The sequence below is a fragment of the Seriola lalandi genome, unplaced genomic scaffold, assembly GCF_002814215.2.
Source record: "Seriola lalandi dorsalis isolate HSWRI2012SDOR001 ecotype SW California unplaced genomic scaffold, Sedor1 jcf7180002054642, whole genome shotgun sequence".
In the NCBI taxonomy this organism is placed as follows: domain Eukaryota; kingdom Metazoa; phylum Chordata; class Actinopteri; order Carangiformes; family Carangidae; genus Seriola; species Seriola lalandi.
The window spans coordinates 165,820-187,220 of NW_019525195.1; the positions used below are offsets into that span (position 1 = coordinate 165,820).

The 21,401-nt window shown below is 40.0% G+C and overlaps 1 protein-coding gene across 3 annotated transcripts in view; it reads right to left on the reverse strand.

Annotated features, from left to right (window-relative positions):
* The window catches only part of LOC111665446 (galactosylgalactosylxylosylprotein 3-beta-glucuronosyltransferase 1), a 72,803-nt gene that overhangs the window by 16,645 nt on the left and 34,757 nt on the right, over positions 1-21,401 (reverse strand). For 2 of the 3 annotated variants that reach the window (XM_023420451.2, XM_023420454.2), the window contains exons 2-3: positions 20,710-20,947; positions 3,424-3,597 (exon numbers count right to left, since the gene is read on the reverse strand). The gene's annotated coding sequence lies outside the window, so the exon portion shown is untranslated. The remainder of the gene's footprint in view (positions 1-3,423; positions 3,598-20,709; positions 20,948-21,401) is intronic. The other variant, XM_023420452.2, reaches the window with a different exon arrangement.

Here is a 21,401-nt window from a genome sequence, read left to right on the forward strand (position 1 = left end):
TATAACAGTTTGATTGAAACCAAACAGAAGAAAATCTTAGTACATAATGTAGTCCACGTTTTCATAAAGACTTAATGCATTATTATTCAAGTCTAAGAAACATACTGAATATCCTGAATGTATTTCCTATGTCCTATAAAACATTTGCAGCCTTCTTTTTTTTTTTTAAGTTTTACATCTGTGCTGTTTATATGGGCATGCGGTTTTCTTTTCCTCTCTAAATTGCTTAATGCTACTTTTAGTGGCACAAGCTTTGACTGCCTCCTCCTTTAAAAGATACCATTTTAGATCTAAGTGGAAATGATAGGTAATGGGTCAACCCAGATTCCAACCTGCTATCACTCTCAAATTGATCGAAAGGTTTTTTTCATTATCATCCCTATTTATTGATTTTTCTATTCTGTTTCCATGCTCACCCTACCCACCTCCAGACCAGGAGATACCATAAAACACATCTTTATGGTTTCTAATACTGTTAAAGGCTTATTTATATATCTACTTCTATTAAACACTATGGTAAACACAAGCGGCAACCTCTGGGGCTAAAAAATGAAGCCAACACGGAAATACCAAAATCTGCAGTTCTTCAATTGGCCACTTGAGGCTGGCTCCAAAAGTGAGTCAATCCCCATAGACTCCAATACCCAAATGCCAAACTTTATAGCAGAAATAAACATGCAAAGAGGTGGATCTATTACTTATTTCATGACAACTGTATGGGGGGGTGTGTGTGTGAATTTTTATGTAACGCTTTGAGTGACAGGTGGGTGAGCATATGCTTGCCCCTCCTCTTTGCCTATATCTCACTAGCAAGATGGTGACTGCGAAGCAGCCCACTGAGCTTCAAAACTGCTCTTCAGAAACATCACATCACGGACATCGAACACAGACATCACAGAGACTACATCCATCTTTATTTACAGTCTATGGGTAAAACATGTTAATTCAGTTCATCTCTGATGATGTTAGCTAAGCCACACACACCTCGTTGTTACTGCTCCTATGCCTTTTGTCCTTCTGTCCTAGCTCGGCAGTTTCCAGCTATAACTATGGCAGATTTACTGCTTGAAAATTGTTTGTAATTTTTGAAATAATGGACAAAAGACAAAGCAGGATTCTCATGATTTTGCCAGCTGAAACAACAGATTTTATCAACTGTAGCAAGCTAGCTAATTAAGCTAGTAGTGTTAGCCACTTGCGTTAAAGATACTAACCGTTTCTCAATCCAGAGTACGCCCAGTTCCAACTCCCGTACTAAGATGTCACACAATAAACTATCCAGCTATGTACTTTGTAACCCTACAAACTAATGTAATTCATTAAAGATGTGTTTGTTGAAGATGTCTTTCTTTTAACCAGAGCAGAGGATCAGCTTGACAGAACTGCTGTGCCTAGTTACGGTTGCTAGCTATGACTGGACAACTGCTGCTCAGGGGAGGCGTTTAACTGTAATGTTAAAGCAAATGAGTTTAGCCAACATTAAATTGTACTCAAATTTATATGGTTTAATAAAAAATTAAGGATTGGGGCTGTAAAGACGTGGAGAATAAGAGGACTGTCAATCCTCTTTTAATATTTTATGCACAGAATGTATGTTTCATGAATAACACAATTTTTCTCCTCTGCAATGCAAATTTTCATGCAATGGTCTGCTAGAAGTTGTGAAAAAATGTATTAATTAAAAATTATACACTTTATAGACAACAATTCTGCACTGTCATTTTAAATAAATAAGCATAATGACATGAAGACCTTGAACACCACCCTAACAGCATATGCAGTCATTTCATTAAGACCTTGAAAATTAACATTGAGTTGAATCAATACTTCTGACAGAGTCTTGACAAACACCAAATTTGGTCTAATTCTTTTGTTTTTTTTTGTCCACTCCCTGTATTTTATACCCACATGACTCATTTACATTAAATTATGCTGATCCCTCACTGCAAAAATTCAGTTATTAACTGAACTGCTCAATTAAACAAAGGAAAAAAAATAGAAATAATGTGAGCACAGGTGTTTGGCGTATTCATTTCAGCTTTACACTTGAGGAAACAAGTCATCATGTTTCCCACAGTGATCCAGCTCCCACTGCTGGGAAAGGTGGCAGTATATTGAGGCTTAATATAATTGTACAAGCCAATTATGTTTATTTAGCTCTGTACATAAATATGCCATTAATGTTCAAGCCAGCAGGTAGAATAGTTCTGACACAAACCCTACACCATATAAGTGGTTTCCACTGATAAAGAAATTGGTTCTGCAGAGTTTTAAAGCTCTATTTTTTCAGCAGAGAGGTGATTTACAGCAAAGTCCTCTGTGGGAAACATTACTGTGCATGGTCCTGCATGCTTAAGCAGGGGTACAATGAATTGTAAAGAAATGACATTACCCACATGCCAAATTCTTGAATGAGGGAATTTCCGTGTTAATGTCTTCCTTTGAGTCATGTTTTTGTAGGTACATAATCTTCCAGCACCACATGAAAAAAAGTAATCTATGTGCTTTGTTAAGTAAAAAGGTTTTATCATGTAAATGCTATGGATGATGAAAAATAAGCCTTTTCATAATCATAACCTTAAATACAACTACTTTACACATGTTTACAAATACTGAAAGTGAAAATCATTTTACAGCCTTTAAATGTGTAAAAACCCTTGTCTACTCTATCAAAAGCAAATACAGTTATTTCCTAAAGGAGAAAAATGCTTTGCGTCTGTAAATTGCCATAATCTGGAGGGCGCTCAGGGAGCACAAACCAACACCACTGCAGAACATCTTCACACTAGACATCACCGCTATTGCTTATGTCTGTGAAGATTCTCAGTCATCCAGGTCATGGTATCTCTAAGTGCTACACGAAGGCAACTAATGGCTCTCAGGGTGTTAAAGACCTCACAAGAGGTTAAAGAACTGGGACCCCCACCAGTCAGTTAGAACTAAAGAAGTCTTTTTCGGATGAGAGGTGACACAGTTACCTGTGTATAGCACTTAGAAATGCTTTACATTTTAATTGAAATGAATTTCTTGACCTTGTAAATATGCCCTTTGGAAGTCAGAGGTACTCCAGCAATTTATCGCACGTCCATAAAGTTGAAGGATTTACAACAAAGGAAACAAATAATGATTGAAAAATTAAAGCAGCAGAGGCTGAGATATCCTGACTTTTAGTCACCAATGTGAGTCAAAAACACCACATTGTACATTTCCCATAATGCAACTCGATAGCATCTTTTGTCAGACTCTCCCTGAGGATGATGTTACTATGTCATCATTAAGGTTTATTTTTTAATTCTTTTAAAACTTTTGTCACAGGAACAATATACCTTGTGACCAGTGAACTGACCATGATGTGTAAAATCAGTGGAATGTTCCTTAAATAACATTGATTAATACAATCGTATGAATGCTTTGGATGCTTACCCACAGTTATAACTGGATCATGGCATCACTGGTGATGCGCAGCTGGGAAGTCCACACTGCATACTGGACGAGCTACGTAGCGGTGACATCTTCCATGTCACGTCAGCCGACCATTTCCTTTGCCTCTTCCTCTGCCGTGTCTACTCACGCAGACAGGCAACTCCAAGGCCAGACCTGGAAGATAAGGACATTTCAGTGAATATGATTCAGTGATAACAGATCACAGAGTGATGACAGAATCCCTCCCCACCCCGTCCCTCACTTCTCTCAATCACACCAAAATGCAAGATTCAAGGACAGTTAGCCAAGTTTAAACAAAGCAGTATGGACAGGGTCTAAGGGTCAAATGCCTTACAGAGATTCTTAGCCATGGACACGGCTAAGTGGTGTGGCTGTGTATGACGTGTATTGATGTGTAAGGAGCCTGGGCTCAGCGTGAAGCAGAGTAGAATTGCGTCAGTAAAGTAAATTACCCTAATCTTGATGCACATCATTCAGATTCACAGGAGGTGGTGGCATACCAGTGCTGTGCTTCACAATGCAATGTTTCTGTTCATGTGTGAAATGTTGAAATACTGTATATATTTATATATGATTTTATCTCATTGAAGCCAATTTAAACTGCACAGACACACTCTGCATTTTTCTTTTTTCTTATGTCTAATGTGGAAACTGGAAGAGGGTTAGTCACAACTCTGCCGCTTGCCAAGAGTCTGGGGTGGGGGATGTTACAAAAATAAACTGGCATCATGTCTTATTCAAATACATCTGAGGGAATGCTGCTTCTATGGAGGCTTATGCTTCACTCAGCCTGTGATGTCTGCACGCTGCATCAGCTCCAGAACTGGATGGCCTATGACAGTTTTTTAGGGGCTTTATGATAGAAAACCATATAAACTGCAAATATGTATGTTTTGGGGGATTAACAGCAGGAGTCCCAGAATTATTTTACTGAGGCACGCTGTTGTATAAAAAGGCAAATAACCTGTAATGCAGTAGGGGGTGTTTGTGCTTGACGTGCACAAAATTTCAGAACAATCTATTTTCGGATAGCCCTGACCCGTTGTCCAACTTCTCAAACTGAAGGAGCATGCATCTGAGGGTTGACATGAGTTGTGTGGAAAAAGGAATAAAAGATGAATACGAGAAACGGTCTTCATGGGTTAGTGAAGCTTCTGCAGTATTTGCTTTTTATGACAGCGACAAGCAAGATCTGTGACAAAAAAATAACTAAACAGCAGCAATAGCAAGGCTTTACAATTGCTGCCAGGTACTGTCATGCATGCAAGCTCGCAATGACAGCGTTGTCGCTCTGATTTCTCCATAACACACTCCTCTCTTCTCTGCACTGTGATGGAGCTAAACAGGAGGAAACACAGTATAGTACAACAACCTGCCAAAATCCCAGACCCTCCAACAGGCCAATGCAGCCTCTCAGAGCTAAACACTTTTGAAAGAAAATATTTGGGAAAACAAAACAGCCGCTGCCAGCTGAGGGAGCTGGAACTCACAATGCTGCTGTGTACAGAACATGTAGAACTGAAAATGGTTGTCATGTTTTGTCATAAGAATGCAGTTGGTTTTCATCTTTGGCACTGAGTTACTGTTGAGCTGAGCCATGCAAGATCAAGGACTTGTTTTGAAAGAAATAACTTGAAATTATATATCTACCCTCTGTTTTCATGCTAGCAGCATAGATTTAGGAGTGAATTGTAGTAATATTGGTGATTGCTTCAGGTCACAATTTTAATTGGTTAAAAACTTGAGTTTATGAACAAATATGCACAAAATTAATGACATTCCGAACAGCCTCTGCTGTACTTCGTGCTTAGCACTAACTAGCAAATGATAGCATGGCATGCTAACAGATTAAATTATATAGATCTTCTCATCTAAATTTCCACAAGAAAGCAAATAAGCAACTAAGTGTAACTCCCAAAAAGTTGAACGATTCTTAAGCATTTTCATTGTGAGCTTGTTGCCATGCCAACAATTTTATTCTAATCTGTTTTGCCAGACTAACGTTCCTCCATCTCTGCTGACATCAGGCGGTAAAATCATAACAAATAGGTAGCGCCAGCAGATAAGTGTGTAAAAAGAGACGAGCAGTGAGGCCTCCATACCCTGCAAGCACCCAGGTGGCCTGTTTATGTCTATGGCACCTGAATTGTGTGATGTGGCAAGAATACAGAGAGTTAAATCCCACACCACAGACTGCAGCAGCCAATGGCAGACAATGAAGCCTGACAGCCTTTCACATCAACACGAGTTAACCAGCTGTGAAGGGAACACCTGCCACTGATTAATAAAGAATCACAGCAACAATGCCACGTGTGAAAATTGTTGTACTGATTGTTGAACTAACACCATTACCCCCCGAAAAGGTGAACCAGGGGGTGAAAACAATGTTTCAGGTGGATTTCAGTGTGTCAGAGAAAATTGTACCGTAAGAGACAAAAATGGTGGGGAATCTGGACAACAGTATATCAGCCATATCTCAAATGTTCTCACTTGTTTTAAGACCTCATGTGTTACAAAACACAGCAGGCTGTCTCTTTTTATGATCATTGATTTTATGATTATCATTACAGCAGTCTCTTCATGAATACTTTTACTGAGCTCGGGTGGTAAATCCCATATTGTTCCTGTGTAGGGCTTATATGGTTTTATTTCCACAGATCATTTTAACTCATAGCCTTTTCTGTAACTGAGATGATTTATGAGATGGATGTTTTTGATGTAAAATATTATTCCTAAAGCATAGGTAAGTAAAAACAAGAACCCAAGCAGCGCCAGCTACGATATTCTCCAAAACGCTGATTCATTTGAAAAAGAAAAAAAAAAAGGTCCACTTAATAGCTTTTTTCCCTGACTGTCAACTATATTTCATGTTCCTCCTCAGTGGACCATATTCAACTTTACTGTTATCACCTGTTATGAAGTGACAGTATTTTAACACGTGTTAAATACATACTGTGTTGAAATATACTGAAATGCATCACTGTTGTTTGGGCTAAAACAATATTTTAATAGGCATCAGGCAGTAAACTTTGATAATTTATTACATAGTCCCTCTGTGTGAGAAATATATCAGAGTCATCAGGTCAAGACTGCTGACTCCCTCTTTCTTCTCAGTCTTCCCTCTCTTCCTCAGATTTGTAAAGCTGAGGCTTCAAAGACGGAGCAGGGGCAAGTTTCCAAGTTTGCAATCGAGTCTGCCTCTGACTTCTGAGCTCCCTCGGCCCTGACCATCTTATATTTCCCAAGGACCAATAACAACATCATCTTTTCCTTGCTTGCTTTGCCATGGCATCATTTTGATGTACTCTGCAGTCTGCAGGGAAGAGAGGATCTCTGGAGATAGTGTATACTGGTATGTCCAATCATTCACTTTCGTTTATGAATTCATTGGTTCGACTTGGTAAAACCCAGAACAGTTTTCTGGGATATCTGGGGAATCTTAGAGGATAAGTCACTGCAATAGATCATTATCGATGTTACTGTCACAACCCCAAAAAGCATCTTCACCTAGAGGTGTCATTAAAAGGGAAAATTTGAATCTGTGAGCATTGATTCAAACAGGCTTGATTGCTTTTGAAGTACAGTACGCCAGGAGCAGGTGATCTGTCTAAGCTTTGGCTGATGTTTTGCTCACTACATAGTCCTGCTTTCGGGTTTAAAGGAACAGAATCCTAATAACATCATCACCAACTTTTATAAAATGCAGGCATTAGGATTGGTGACACTGGTAAATTTTAATATAAATTGACAACTTACAATGCTGCACAGCCACATGGAAAACAGGACCTCACAAATCGTAGACTACACATGTCTTTGTATACTCAATTGCAGGTAGCGCGCCTTTCACTCTGAGAAAATACGATACAGCAATTAGCGTATGCATACAGTTTATTTAATGACCCTAACTTTATTCATATGCTCAATTTATTACTTTCTCTCTCTGCTCTGGCAAACTGTAAAATATAATGGACAAAAAAACAATTAGAGGCTGCCTCGTTAGTGCAGTCGAGAACAATCTTGTGTTTTAAAGACCAAGGTGCACTGAGACTTGAATCAGTTTGAATCTTTGTGTCTTCTCCTCACAAACTAATTAAAATCATTTGTGGGTGGGTGGGGGTGGGGGGCTGATGACATAATGTAAAATTAATTCATTTTTTAATTAATTGTTAATTTGAAGTCTTGAGCAGAGCTGGCAATTATTTCACTTTTCACACTCTTAACAAGGGTATTTAAAGTTCTTGGACTTAAAACAGGCATAAAACCGTCACGGATCCTCATGTGACTTGTGTTGGAGGGGGGCATTTCCTCCCTTTAAATTTTACAAATGGGAAGATGTTCTAGTTCTGCTTTGCTTGTGCTTGCTGGGATACCATTCATATTTAAGGCTTGGGTTCAATGAAAGGTCGCCCTCTTGCTAGTTTTGCATTACATGTCCCATCAATCCAATTCACACCTGCCATGGAGTGCTCTTTAAAATTGGATCCCTTCTCATGAAACAAGCCCCTGCTCTGAGTCAAGCTAATAATAGCATTGCAGAGACGGCAGCTACTGTATAAATACTGTGGTTGCCTGTGAGAGGAAAGACAGCTATGTTGTTTACGATCATGTCATATTCTTAAGTTCATCTTAAATCATGCTGGCTGTTACTGACAGTAATGATCATAATTAATTCAGTACTATTTAGTGTGTAAAGCATGATTAATAGATGTATGCGAAATCCTGTCAATCTGAAATCAAACCGATTTTCTCATTTTGCTACACTGGAACAATCACTGTAAATGTTGTTTGATACAAAAATTTGCCAGGGAGTGTGGCAGAAACTGCTGTTTCTCATGCTTGATTTAGATGACGATGGCTGTTTATTTTCAGGGAAACTTGAATAAGCCATTAGCTGTGAGCATTGGCCCTGATTGATTGCCCCGATCCATGCCTGGATCAGGCTGCCTCAGCAATGATAAAAGATTTAAGAGCGGCAACCTTCAGGCAGGTTCTCCTCTTCAGATAACCGCAGGGGATAGCCTAACGCAGCCTGCCCTTAACTTATCCTGACTAATTTATGGTCGGGCTCACCCAGGGCACATTTCCAATGCTGGACCAGGGAGCACGATGTAGCCTTTCATAGTTGGCTGAGGCGACTGAAGAAGCACCGCCAGGATTGCAGAGCGGCTGCCACTGAGACCTGGACCTGCCATGTTGGGTCAGCGCAGCTCAGCTCTGATCAGAATGGAGTCACGAGAGATGTCATCTTAGCGAGTAGAACAAATATCATCATCAGTTTCTCCTCATTATGACGGCTAGAAACTGGACCTGTTCATTAGTCAGTCAAACACAATTGTCTTTGGTGTACTTTAAAACTAAAGTTTAGAGATTGGGCATCTTAAAATGATACAGTTCCATTAAACTAAAGCATCTTAGACTCGCACTTGTGCAACCTTTAACCACAGTTTGATACCAGTCTCATGTTTGTAAAATCTGCCTTCAAGCACCTCTAAAACTCACTAATTAACACATCATACCAAACATTAAATAGTTACAAAACTTCCTGTAAAAGAGTGAATTGCCATTTGCACTTTTTTGTGCAAACAAATATAATGTGTTAATTAGAGGCATGGTAGGCAGATTTTTTGTAACAATAAAGACACTGACTGGTCATCAAAGCTGTTTTAGTAGTAATTTACCCTGTAGCAACAAGGAAATTAATAAGATATAAGCTATTTACGGTTTCGATGTTTTCTCAGTGCTGCCATTAGAGGGTTGGTTATACTGTATATTATAAGATGTCTTTGAATCATTTGTGTGCCATCAACATGACAAACAACATCAATCATGAAGCAGAGGCTTTTCTTGCAAATGACACTAAATCAATACGGTACAACCTTTGGAGAGTCTCCAGGAATGATTCATGAATGTGGACTTTAACAGTTTCTCACAATGAAAGGGACAGCCCAGCGTTTATCTCATTAAATGCGGTTTTGGTGTACAGTGCATTGATTTCAACTCCATGTGACATGCCTCGCACTGTGAACAGACTTATTATGCCCCAGCATAAGGTCAAAGGTTGACAGAGGAAGCTCCCAGATTCGTTAGCTAATTAAAGGCTGCTTCCTGAGTGGGGGTTTAGGTGTTCGAATCTCCGCTGCACCTTCCCACTCTCAGACTTCAGCATGCTAGCTCTGCTGAGTTCTGAGTTGCTTAATGAGGGTTAGACCATAGATTTCTCCGATTAAAGATTCCCCAGTGTCAAAGTCTCCCAATTATATGCCCTTGTGAAGGGAAAATATATGTAATTATGAATCTGATCATCGTTAATTAAACCTGGGGGATTTGATCCAATGAAGTGACAGTGCTGCTGAGAGTTTTGTTTGAGCTGGGAAATAATTGGTGTAAATAGAGATGAAAAATGAAGAGACTAGCAAAGGCTTTCCTTAAGGAGAGTATCTGCAAGGAAATCATACTGTTTGTTTAACAACAGATCCGATGCATTGGGCATCTGAAGTAAATTTCAATCACAATTGTATCAACTGAATTCTGTTACTACAGACATAATTCATACTTGCAGGCATGAAGAAGAGAAACTGAGATTTGAGAGTAAAGAATGATGATGATATGAAAAAGGACATACGGGGACACCAGCAGCCTCAGGTTGAAGAGAATAAGCCAGTGGGGAAAATGGAGTGGAGCTCTGTGACCAACATGAGAATACTGGGTGGCTCTGAGGTGTGTATTAGTGTAGCTGCATGTGTGAATGTGAAGCAGGGAAGTGCTGGAGGACAGTGTGTGCGCACAGCAAAAACCTTCCCCTGAATAAGCAGAGGTTTTAAAGATACATCTGATGCAGAGGCAGATGAACTTGGCACATAACAATTACAGACTCAACACAGCTGCCAGTTTGTTCATGTCCATCTCTGGTGTTTTCTTAATTACATAATTAGTCAGAGTGTTGGTATATGTGATTTCTATGACATGCTGTCATTAGCTTTGAAGCTGCCAGTAATATGCGGCCCCTAGGAGACAGGTAATTTGTGGTGGAGACTCATTTAATAGTTTTGGTAATTAGAGGATACATCATTATTATTACTATTTCCCATGCTTACTGCACATGAGTCACTTTGCCTGACGCAGTGTATTTTATGAACACGATGATATCTTTAAAGACCAACACCTCATGTGTCACAGATGATGCAATCATGTGTTGACACAGTAAAGGGGTATAGTCCAAACATTGCAAATAATCGCAATAGCAACTAAAAATTTAAAATGTTTTGTGATAATGACTGACATTATGTGACAGCATCTGTCTCTGTATTAAAAATAGCTTATCACAGATACACCACGTTCACACTGCCATAAAAGCACTGACATTTAAATATCTGTGCTAAAATGTCAGATAAGTGATGATGTTGAATGCAGGGGTAATGATGTAGCAAGTTAGAAAAGTTTCCAGCTTGATGTAAAAACATGGCACCTTTGACATTTCAACCTCAGCCTCCATGCATAATCCGCTCTTTGCTGACCTCTCAAATCATTGCTTATCACTTACTGTTATTATTTGTCCCCCTACTTTGCTTGTTTGCAACTATGCACAGTCACATTCAAAGAGCTCTCGGGAGCACAGAAAGATGACACCAACGGCGCAGTGTTGACACAGCAACTGTGTGTATGCTGATGCTACATTACAGAAGTGTCACTGACTCAACGGAGCAATGACTTTGCTGAGATAAAGAGCACAGTGGTGACTGACGGCACGTCTACACAGGCAACCGTGTCACCAAATCCATAGGCGATTTTCAGCTTCATTGCTGTGCAAGTATCTGTGAAGACATACTGTACTATGACATAAAGAGACAAGACTTCAGATACACCAAAACCCACCAAAACCAAACGAATGCCAAACTTTCATTACAAGACTAAAACAGACATGTTTTTATCTAATAAGATTAAGAGTGAGTCTACAGCCATGCTTGCAACTCTGTGAGGCTGTACTTAGTCACAGCTGTACTGAGCTAAATGTTAACGTCAGGAGGCTATGCTCACTAGTACAATACCAAGGAATATTTCAACATTAAGGGAGACTCTCACTACACTTTTCTTTCTTAATGAATGTTAGATGAGAAGATACGACTCTTATGTCTGTATGATAAATGTAAAGCTGTTAGTTTAGCACAAAGACTGAAAACAGGAGGAAACAGTTCGGTTTTTGAAGTGTGAATTAGGGAGCTTTAAAAAGGTGCTCGTAGGCAGATTTAGTTACTTTTGGAATGTGAATGTAATGTAAATGTGTTTAAGCTACGGTAAGCATCCACTAGCTACCAGACAGACATGAGAGAGTGGCATCAATCTTTTCAACTAACTCTTGGCTGGAAAGCAGATTATTTCTAAAAATGTCAAACTATACCTTTAAAATGACTAAAATACAACAAATCAATTAAAAGTTTGCAACTTTTAAGAAGTAGGAACATTTTCCAATTTTTACAGCATCTGAATCAGCTCTATACTGTATACCGTATATACTCTATGTCCTACATTGTTAAATTCCATTGACAACTGCAGCAGTCATTATGTTCCTTTTGGTTCTGTTCTCTCACACACACACACACACACACGCACGCACGCACGCACGCACACACACCAAAACCAGCATGACTTTCCTCCCTCCTCATGTTGATCAATAGCCTGTAGGCTGATGGAAATCCTACTATATCTGTCACTGGAAAGGACCCTGATGAGCGGGTGGCTAAAAAATAGCTGGGGTGGGTCAGCTTCATATCTATAATGAGGCCCCTTGGGGATGCCACATTATATGTGTAAATGGCTCCAATTAGGCCAGCCAGTCGTAGAGTCCACAGTTGGGGAGGGCTGGACAACAGCAAAGTTGGGGGTGGGGGGGTTGTGCATGGGACAGAGCAACAATCAGGTGTTAGCAGGGGTGCATTCAATCAGTCTGTCCTTAGCCTGAGTCTTCTTGTACTGCCTAAAGTCTGCTGATTGCACAAATCAAAGGCTATTTTTTACTCATACAATCCGTCTAGTTTAAAGACCCATATTATTGCACAGTCAATCCTCCAAACAGCTTCCTCATGTTGAAGCACAGTGATACCAATTATGTTTTTACCGGCTTTCACTACTTGACATCAATGCATGCATATTACATCTGAGTAACATCTCGATCTGCCTGCAGATTATCATAATTATCATATTTTCAGCCTCAAGTGAAGCTCCTTGTTCTTTCACAGAACATTTGTCACTGCACTGAAATCCAGATCAGTCAGATGTCTTGGTTGGTAACTAATGAAACTGGCATGTTTGCAAAACCCCCTTGGAGGTGATACGTCATCATGAGTTTGATGAATGTACCCCTGAAGTTTGACTGACCCCTCTGGCCCTTTGACCTTTAATGTGGCACAGAGATTTCTAGTTGGATGGATGGAGTACAAACATTTAGCAGGAGAAAAGGTCATTGGCTTAACACAACCATTCATCTAGCTGTAATCATGTAATAATGTCACTATGTTTACTTGAGTTATGCGCTACATCATAGCTCCAGTGTACTATCCAGGTTTTGACATATGTTCGCTACTGTAAATTCTCATTATTCCTATATTTCAGAATAGTTTGAAATATAGTTTTAGGTTTACAGCTTTCAATGAAAATTATTCTGTCGGTTTATTAGTGATTAACTGTGTTTTTTTGTTTTTCTCTTACTGACGTTGCATTTTTCAGATGATTTTGGTCTTTGTAATGAAAATGGAGTTGAGAAGAGAAGAATGAGGAGAAGAAAATTGTTTCAAATGTGATATATAATTCTAGGTACAAAGTCGAAAACAATGTGGCAGCAGTGCTTAAAAAAAAAGCATCATGCTCTCTTTTGAGAATTTGCGGAAAGACCTTTAATGTGAATTTGAGTAGGCTGCGCTTTCCTCGCCTTTCTCATGCTCAATTTGTCTCGAGCATTTAGAGATGCCAGTGGGCAGAGAAATGACCCTTCCTCTGTCTAACGGTACTGCATTATGGAATAACCTCTGGTCGAGCATTTTGAGGGGATTTTCACCGGCTCACCATTGATTAGCCTCTGTGTCCAACTCAGACAGGCACAGATAGATTTTTATGCTGCTCCGAGTCGAGGCAGAACTGAGAACTCAAGGAACACTACAGACATACAGCAAATCACTGCGTTCAGATGGTAAACCTCAGTGAGGTTGCAGCTCCTTCTATGTGTGTGTCTGTGTTTATATCTTAATCATGTGTGTTAGTGTCAGTTTGTTTTGTCATGGTTGGCAAGCTTAGAACATTTAAATGTCGCTATTCATTACCACCATCGCTGCTTTGATCATATTCTATGATCAATTCAGAGAACGACTGTTAATCTTCATCTATACGTTTGATTCTTTCAGTCTTTGCTTGTGCGTGCACACACAATCAGCAGACACTGAAATGTGAATTTGACAAAATTTCACATTTCAGTGTCTGAAAAATTATGCATCGCAGTACTGGGTTCCAAGAATATTTTCAAAGCCATGCTGATTGGTCCCAGCAGGGGGGCACTACAATTACAGACCAAAACAAGGTGTTACATGGCCCAGAGGCACAACACCTGGTGGATGAATGTTCACTGGAATAGAAACAGCAGCTATGTTAATGTAATTTACCATCACAAAAGCTGCCCACATTTTATTTTTTATTGTTTTACTTGATGTCCAGGCTCAACAGATCTTTTTTTTTGTACAGTATATGTTCTTTCATGTTGGCTGTATAATAGACGATTGAAAAGTTCTTCCCTCAAGTCTGATTTCAAACTAAAAAACATGGCAGAAGAATTCAAGAATTCCATTGACCTGTGTATGTGGTAAAAAAAAACCTTGCAGCACCGTAAAGTCTTGGTTCAGCGCAGACCTGTAGCAGAGTTAAGATGCTGTGGTTTATTAATGTGGCGGGGCACAGAGCTGCTGTTAACTCATCAGTCACGCTCAGGACAGTTTGTCCTCACTGCTGTGTATTTCCACCAGGTTCCTGCTACTCTCGAAAAAACTCTCTCTTTTCATAACTGGCAGTCTTGTGCAAACGCCATGTTATGAACCATGTATTTCTCTGGTCAGCAGGTCGCTGATTGTTACCATGGAAACATGGGTCTTAGTTCTGAGTTAGCCTGAGGGGGTTGGATAACTTTTTTAGAGATGATCCAACTGCGGACCTCGCTGTCTGCGGATCTCAGGCCTGTGTCACAATGGGCACAGAGCAGTGTCCTCACACCCAGATGACATGCATCACTTCCTTTCCTTCCGCAAAAATAAAAAAAGCAAACAGGAAACTGGTTTTACTGATTTATCCTTTTCTCTTTGAATGAGAGGGTGACGGTATCTTGTAAAAAAAAAATCAGCTATAAGTGAAAGAAAAATCAAAGAAAGCCACACAAAGGCTGAAATGCTCAGGTGCTGTGTTATGTGTAACTTTATTGTCTGTCTTTTGGAAAGACGTTTGTAACTAATATTAGCAGGGTGTAACAGTAAAAAATAATGCTTGTATTTTATGTATGTGTTGAAGCACTATAAACAATGAAAGAAAAAAGGTTTATCTTTTCACTTTTATTCCAGAGGATATATTATATGAGAAAGTATTTTGCATGGCTTTTAAGGGCGACATTAATGTTAGCTTCTTCAGCTCTCACATTGTTAGTTGTGTCATTTTGCACCAGCTGAAAGTAACAATCGATGCAGTTAACAATGGCTCATTTAAATAATTACTTAGAGAAGGTGGTTTGACTCACAGTTGCATCTTATTTCCAACTACCAGCTCAGTGTTTTTCAGATTAATATCCAAACTTGTGAGACGTAAACAGGCTTAGACTATTACTAAATGCACAAAGCTCTCCATAATTGTAAGGAATAAAAGAAAAAAAAAAACAACTTGATTTTGCTCCCCAACCCTAAACATCATACACAGTGGCCATATGCTAGGCTCCAAAATGGAGCATGTAGATTGCCTCAGAGGGGATTGTTGGGGCTGTATAGCTGCAGGGCAAGACAATGTTGGCGTATCCCTCTTTGCCTCCCAACAGAGATTGGTGAAAATCTGGGGGGGTTGTGCTTTAGTTGAGACCGTTGTCCTGTTAACTGGGGCTATTTGGGGCTGGCCTAGTGCTGTCGAGTGACACATATATACACACATTCGTACACTGATGTGGTCTGATGGGCTTCAGGGTAATTTAAGCTCTTTAAAAGCCCTCGGGAGCTCCCAGTTTCTGTTGTGCTTTTCTATTTGTACTTGTGTTTTTGTGTTTGTGTGTACACGTATGACTGCTTCTTGCCTGTACGTATGTGGGTTTCATCAGACAACGCAACACCAACTTCCACAATTCCCCAGGACCCGTAGTGCAGTCCTACTTATCTAATCTTGCAGGAGCTCAGTGTGTGCAGGTACCGTACAGCGCTGCAGCCAGCTGGCACATGGATAAATCCCAAAATGTCTGTGAGACTGAACCAGTTATTTGGGTCATGTTGGTTTAGGTGGAATGGAGTTGTTCAAACACTGAACCTTCAATGATCTACCGTGCTCATTTCTGGCCTTTTGTGTGCTAAAACTACTTCTTGTTTTCACCAAGATTTGGCATTCTGTCTGCACGCATCCTGCAATCTGGTGTGTTTGTTACAGTAACTGTGCCATACAACTCCTCCGTGAATGGTTTACACTCCAAAACCAGGTTGCTGTGCGCTGAATAATTCAGTGTTCAAGAGGGAAACATTAGGAGACATTTCTCATGATAACAATGAGATTACGAACAGTTGCATCATGGCATAACTCTTTTCACTCCTTTTAACCTTACAATGTGACATTATCCATGTCTGAGAATTCTGTGTCCTTGCACAAGATCTCGACATTTTGCATCCCAGTTCAGAGCTGTTGCAAGCTGCTGTTGCTCTCAGTAGTTTCATCAGTTCTTACAAGATAGATAACTGAAATAACTAGTTTTCATGTTTTTGTACACATTTTCTGTTGTCATGGATTTTTTCCAATTACAATCATTACAAGTTCAAATGTCTAAAAAAGATTTACAAAAGACTAAGATAAACTAAAAAGAATAAAAAGTAATTCACTGTCACGGCAGCCCGCTTCTTAACTGCAAATTTTTAGGTCAGCCATTTGTGTGCCTGCTTCGCGTGTAAGAATTAACACTACAGAAAAACCGCCAAGGGCGCGAATGTAATTGTAGTGTAGGTGGAAAACCAAGTAAATACTGATGCATTCAAGCGCTTCCTAAAACCACCAAATGTGTGCATTAATATCTTTGAACTGCTCATTTCCGCTCCGTGTAAGTAATCACACACAATGATTGCGCGTCATGCTTGGAATTTCATCATTAATCTGAGAATGATTCAGCAGCTAATGCCCTGAAATTGAAATGAGAAAAACGGCGCCTGTAGAATCACTGCATAGCAGGTTTGTGTCATTACAGAACAAAGAGCTTGTGCGACAAAGAGCAGAAGAAATGCTGCGAAGGGCTTACAGCAGATTTGGTGGATTGACAATGATGAGCAATGTCTTCCCTGTATTAAAAGTAACAAGCTCGCCCTGCATCACTGAGCTGAAATCTAGGCAGAAAGTTCAAGGACTGCCTAGTTTGCAGGCAAGAGGAGAAAATACAAACGGATGCTTTTTTTAGGGAAGACGCATTCTCAATAAATAATTTATGTTCCAATTTCTTGTTCTACAAAAACATTGGTCTGTGGCATGTTTATCATGGAGGGCAAAGGAGAGACACAGGGCGATAGAACAGAATTGGAAATGCACTTATTGTTAATAACAATGCCTTGAGGTGGGATATAGAAAATGGTGGTCTATTCTAAATCTGCTCGGCAGCCTCAGGTCAGGATATTGTTGTAATCCATTTTAAATATACACTGCACTGTACTGTATATGTGCCTGGCTGTTTAGACAGTGGTATAGTGAACTTCTGTTTAGGAGATAAGTCTGAATGCTGCGGCTGTGATAAAGACTGTGGCAGATTAACACGTACAGTAGTTACACCCGTGTTTTTTTTTTTTTCAAAGTACAACATCTTAATTTTCTCTCCTCAATATGCAGAGTGCTGTATTACCTGTAATTGCTGACTGTAGTGTTTATTGACATTATCCTAATACTTTCTGCTTTCATACTGCAAGACCATAACCCGCAACAAGCACTGAAATGGTGCCATGTGCTTCTAACTGTATAGCAAAGGAGTCATATGTTGTGTCGTATAAACCACTGTGTCTTTAGAGCAAACGTATCTACAACCATGGAAACCCAAAGTGTTCAAAAATTAAATAAAGAAATAACAAATAATATGAATAAATACAGAGAAAATATATAATGATGAAATTATGAGATAATCCAATATTTTTTTAAGACTAAATTTAATATTATATATATATATTATATGTTATTTTAGCAGAGTTTATTACAGGTCATTTTCATCTAATTCCAATAAGGCTGCAACTAATTATTGTTTTATTCAATGGTTAATTGTTTTTTTTTTTTAAACAGTCATATCATTTTCTCAATTAATTGATTCCTCACGTGTTCTATAAAATATATAAAAAATAAATAAATAATAATAATAATGATAAATGCCCATCACAATTTCTTACAGGCAAAGACAAAGTCATGAAATGTTTTTGTCTGACCAACAGTTGAAAATTCTAAAGATCGATCGTTTACAATTATAAGATACAGAAACAGCAATTTCTCGCATCATGTCAATTCTTTTAACAAACGTCTCATTTTATTTAAAGTGTTTTCCCCAATCGCAGTTGTATTACATCATGCCAATTTTCATCACAAAGTGTTTATCTGCCAGTCAAGATCATCAGTGTGGAGCCGGTGACTCTGACTGGCTGTTGTATCAGGATGCAAATACATTCATAATTACAATAATGTTTAAAATGTACTGGGGTGTTTGATTACACCATATATTTAGGTCTGCATTCATTCATAGCATTGTTTATTTCACAGTAATTTAATTTTGAACAATTAAGCAAGCATTGATTTTGGATCTAGATATGCAACACTGCAGGTGACAGAATTTGAACACCTTGCCCATCTGATGATTTGAATATATTGTATTGTATATATTTACCCTGATCTGTGTGTCCAAGATCTGTGTGACTCTTGGACAGAGCAGAGGGAAAAGAGGGGAATTATATTCCAGGTGTGACTGGTGGCCTTAGTTTCTCTGAGGTCTCCCTCTTCTTTCCCTGTCAAACTGTGTCACGCACACACACACACCCACACACACACAATTTCAACCTCCCTCACTCCTCCTTATGCTAGCGTCCTCCCTCTCCACCTCATCTTCCATCCCTCTCTCTCACAGACAATTTCTCCCTGCCTCTTTTTTATTAACTTCCTCCCCTTCTTCACCCTATATCCAACCTCCCTCCTGTCTCTTTCTTCTCTTCCTCCATTCATTTCTCTCTCTCTCTCTCTCTCTTTCCCTGTCTTTTTTTGACTGACTCTCTCTGGGGGCGGATGTGTCTCGGTGGCCCTCTGCAGATCTGGAAAGGACATCCTCTCAGTTTAATTCAAGTCAACCCCGGTCTCCTGGTGCTCCAAGACGCAGCATGTGTGACAGCTCTACTGAGACAGCCAGAAGGAACAGACAAGTCTCATCTGCATATATGTGTGTTTGTGTGCTTGTGCCTCTGTGTGTGTGTGTGTGTATGTGTGTGTGTGTGTATGTGTGTGTTTGTGAGACAGGGGGAGTGCGTTTCAGCCAGTCATCTTTCAACATTTCCCTCGAGACTGAAGGAGTTAATTTCACCCTGGCAGCAATCATGGTTGTCTATAAATCTATGATGAGAGACGGCGATGTTGATTAGTCAGTGCTAATTCAGCTCACACCAATTAAAGGGGTTGGGGGTGCTATCCAAATTATTACATAACATATGCTATTTGCTCTAAGCTTTGTGGCGAGATCGTAAATAAAAACTATGATCATGACGACGTGATGGAATCCTTCCTTTTCTCACATGTCGGAGCCACATATGAGCAAACTGTTTGCCTGGCAGCCGCCTGGACCGCTGCTGCCTGTGGGAGTATTGCATACAAGAACATCTAATGTAATGCAACTGTCGTGATGTAATGCAACCCAATAAAATAACATGGAAAAAAAGATGCAAACGTGAGAGTTGAATCATCACCTCCCTGCATAGGTCTTAATATTTGGTGCAGTGTTGAGCTCTGCTACCGACCGGTGGTGTGATCCTCGGGCGCTGTGGTTTATGCAAGTCCTATAGATCTCTGTGCTAACCTGTCTTATATCAGCTGTGTTTGTTTGCACAAAAGCCAATATGAGAATATAAGGTTTAGATTCATCTTGCCCTCGGCTTGCCAGTAAGAAATCATGACATTTTTCTTCGGGAGTGAGGAGACAACAGAGCCTACAAGCGATTTAACAGCCAGACCTCTTTCTCACTCTCCCCCATCTCACTATCTCATCATTTGCTGCCTCCACATCTTAAGATTATTTCCACGGCTTTGTCATCAGCAGCATCGGCTCTTGAGCTTTCACACCTCCCTTTCCCCGTTCTCCTCCTCCTCCTCCTCCCCTACTTTCTCCCCAACCACCTCCACCGTGCTCCCATGCGATATGCCTACATATATATTTCAACCTCTAATAATATCAGAGGCCAAGGGGATCGTAGACAGAAGGGGTAAGTGGATCTGTCAGATAATTTTACCCCTGTCCTCCACCTAATTCCTCTACTGGATTTCCTGGTGAAAATGGAACATCTATTGGACAGGAAGCGAGACAGAAAGTAGGAGGACAGCCATGACAGTTTGAAACATAGTGGGTGGAGGTACCATCACCTGCATCCTCCTCTTACCTTACCTTTAACCACATCCTTTGATGCTCAGGCAGTTTTAAATTTAGCTGCCTTGTAGAAAAAAAAAACTAAATAAATAAAGCAAAGCGTGCTTTTTTATGTGGGATGTTAAGTGACAATGAAAAAAAAAAAGAACAAAGCAAGATTGTCAAGGTCAGCGCGGCTGTCAGTTTACACAGAGATAAAAAGTATCCTGATGTATTTGAAAAATATCTCTGGATAGAAATACACTGCTCCTAACAAAGAAATCAATATGTTAATTTTATTCTTTGTTCTGGTTATGAAATCCATTTCTTATTTGCTGTACTGGAAAAAACATAAAATGCATGAGAATAGGTAGCATTGCACTGGTCAGTTGTATGGAAATGGGCTCCCCCCACAACAACGAGAACAATAGGATACTCACAAGCAGCTCTCTGCTCGTCTGCAGCAAGCGCAGGCCGCTCCTCCAGTGTACTCCTTTCCTCTTTGCGTGTCGGTGTCGTCGGATGCTGTCACAACTCCTTCGTCTCAAGCCTGCCTTAATTGGTGCCGTCTGGAGAGCAGAGACGTGTGCGGCTGAAGGTGGTCAAACGCAGAGGAAGCGGTGTCACTGGTGACAATCCAAACTCTCCCATACAGTCTCACGTCCTCAGGGCCGGTCCCTGGAGAAACAAGAGCACGAGAGTTGTGAGTAAGAATGGGCCTCCTCTTCCTAATACAATGAGGGGCATTGAAGAAAGGGAACGAGCAGGATGGCAGCTGGGAGGAGACGCTGCCGTAGTATAACAGCCCCTGGGTCATTCTCTGTGTCTCTGTGACGGAATTTCTGTTTGCATCTGTACAGCTGTCAGGAGAGATAATCATTGTGTGAATCTACTCCTCTAAGGACTCTGATGAGGTTAAGTTACACGCTGTTTGACAGACAGGAAATTGATGAGATTTTTGTTTTTGCTTTCGTAGGGTGTGTCTTGTAGGACTACACCCATGTGGCTGACTTCAGCTGGACAGTTTTTGGGTATTTCACAATTTCATCATGCAGAATGACAACCACCTGCATGGCCTTTAAAAATATCAGAAGAAGAAAATTACATATTTATATATTTTCTTGTGTTTCAA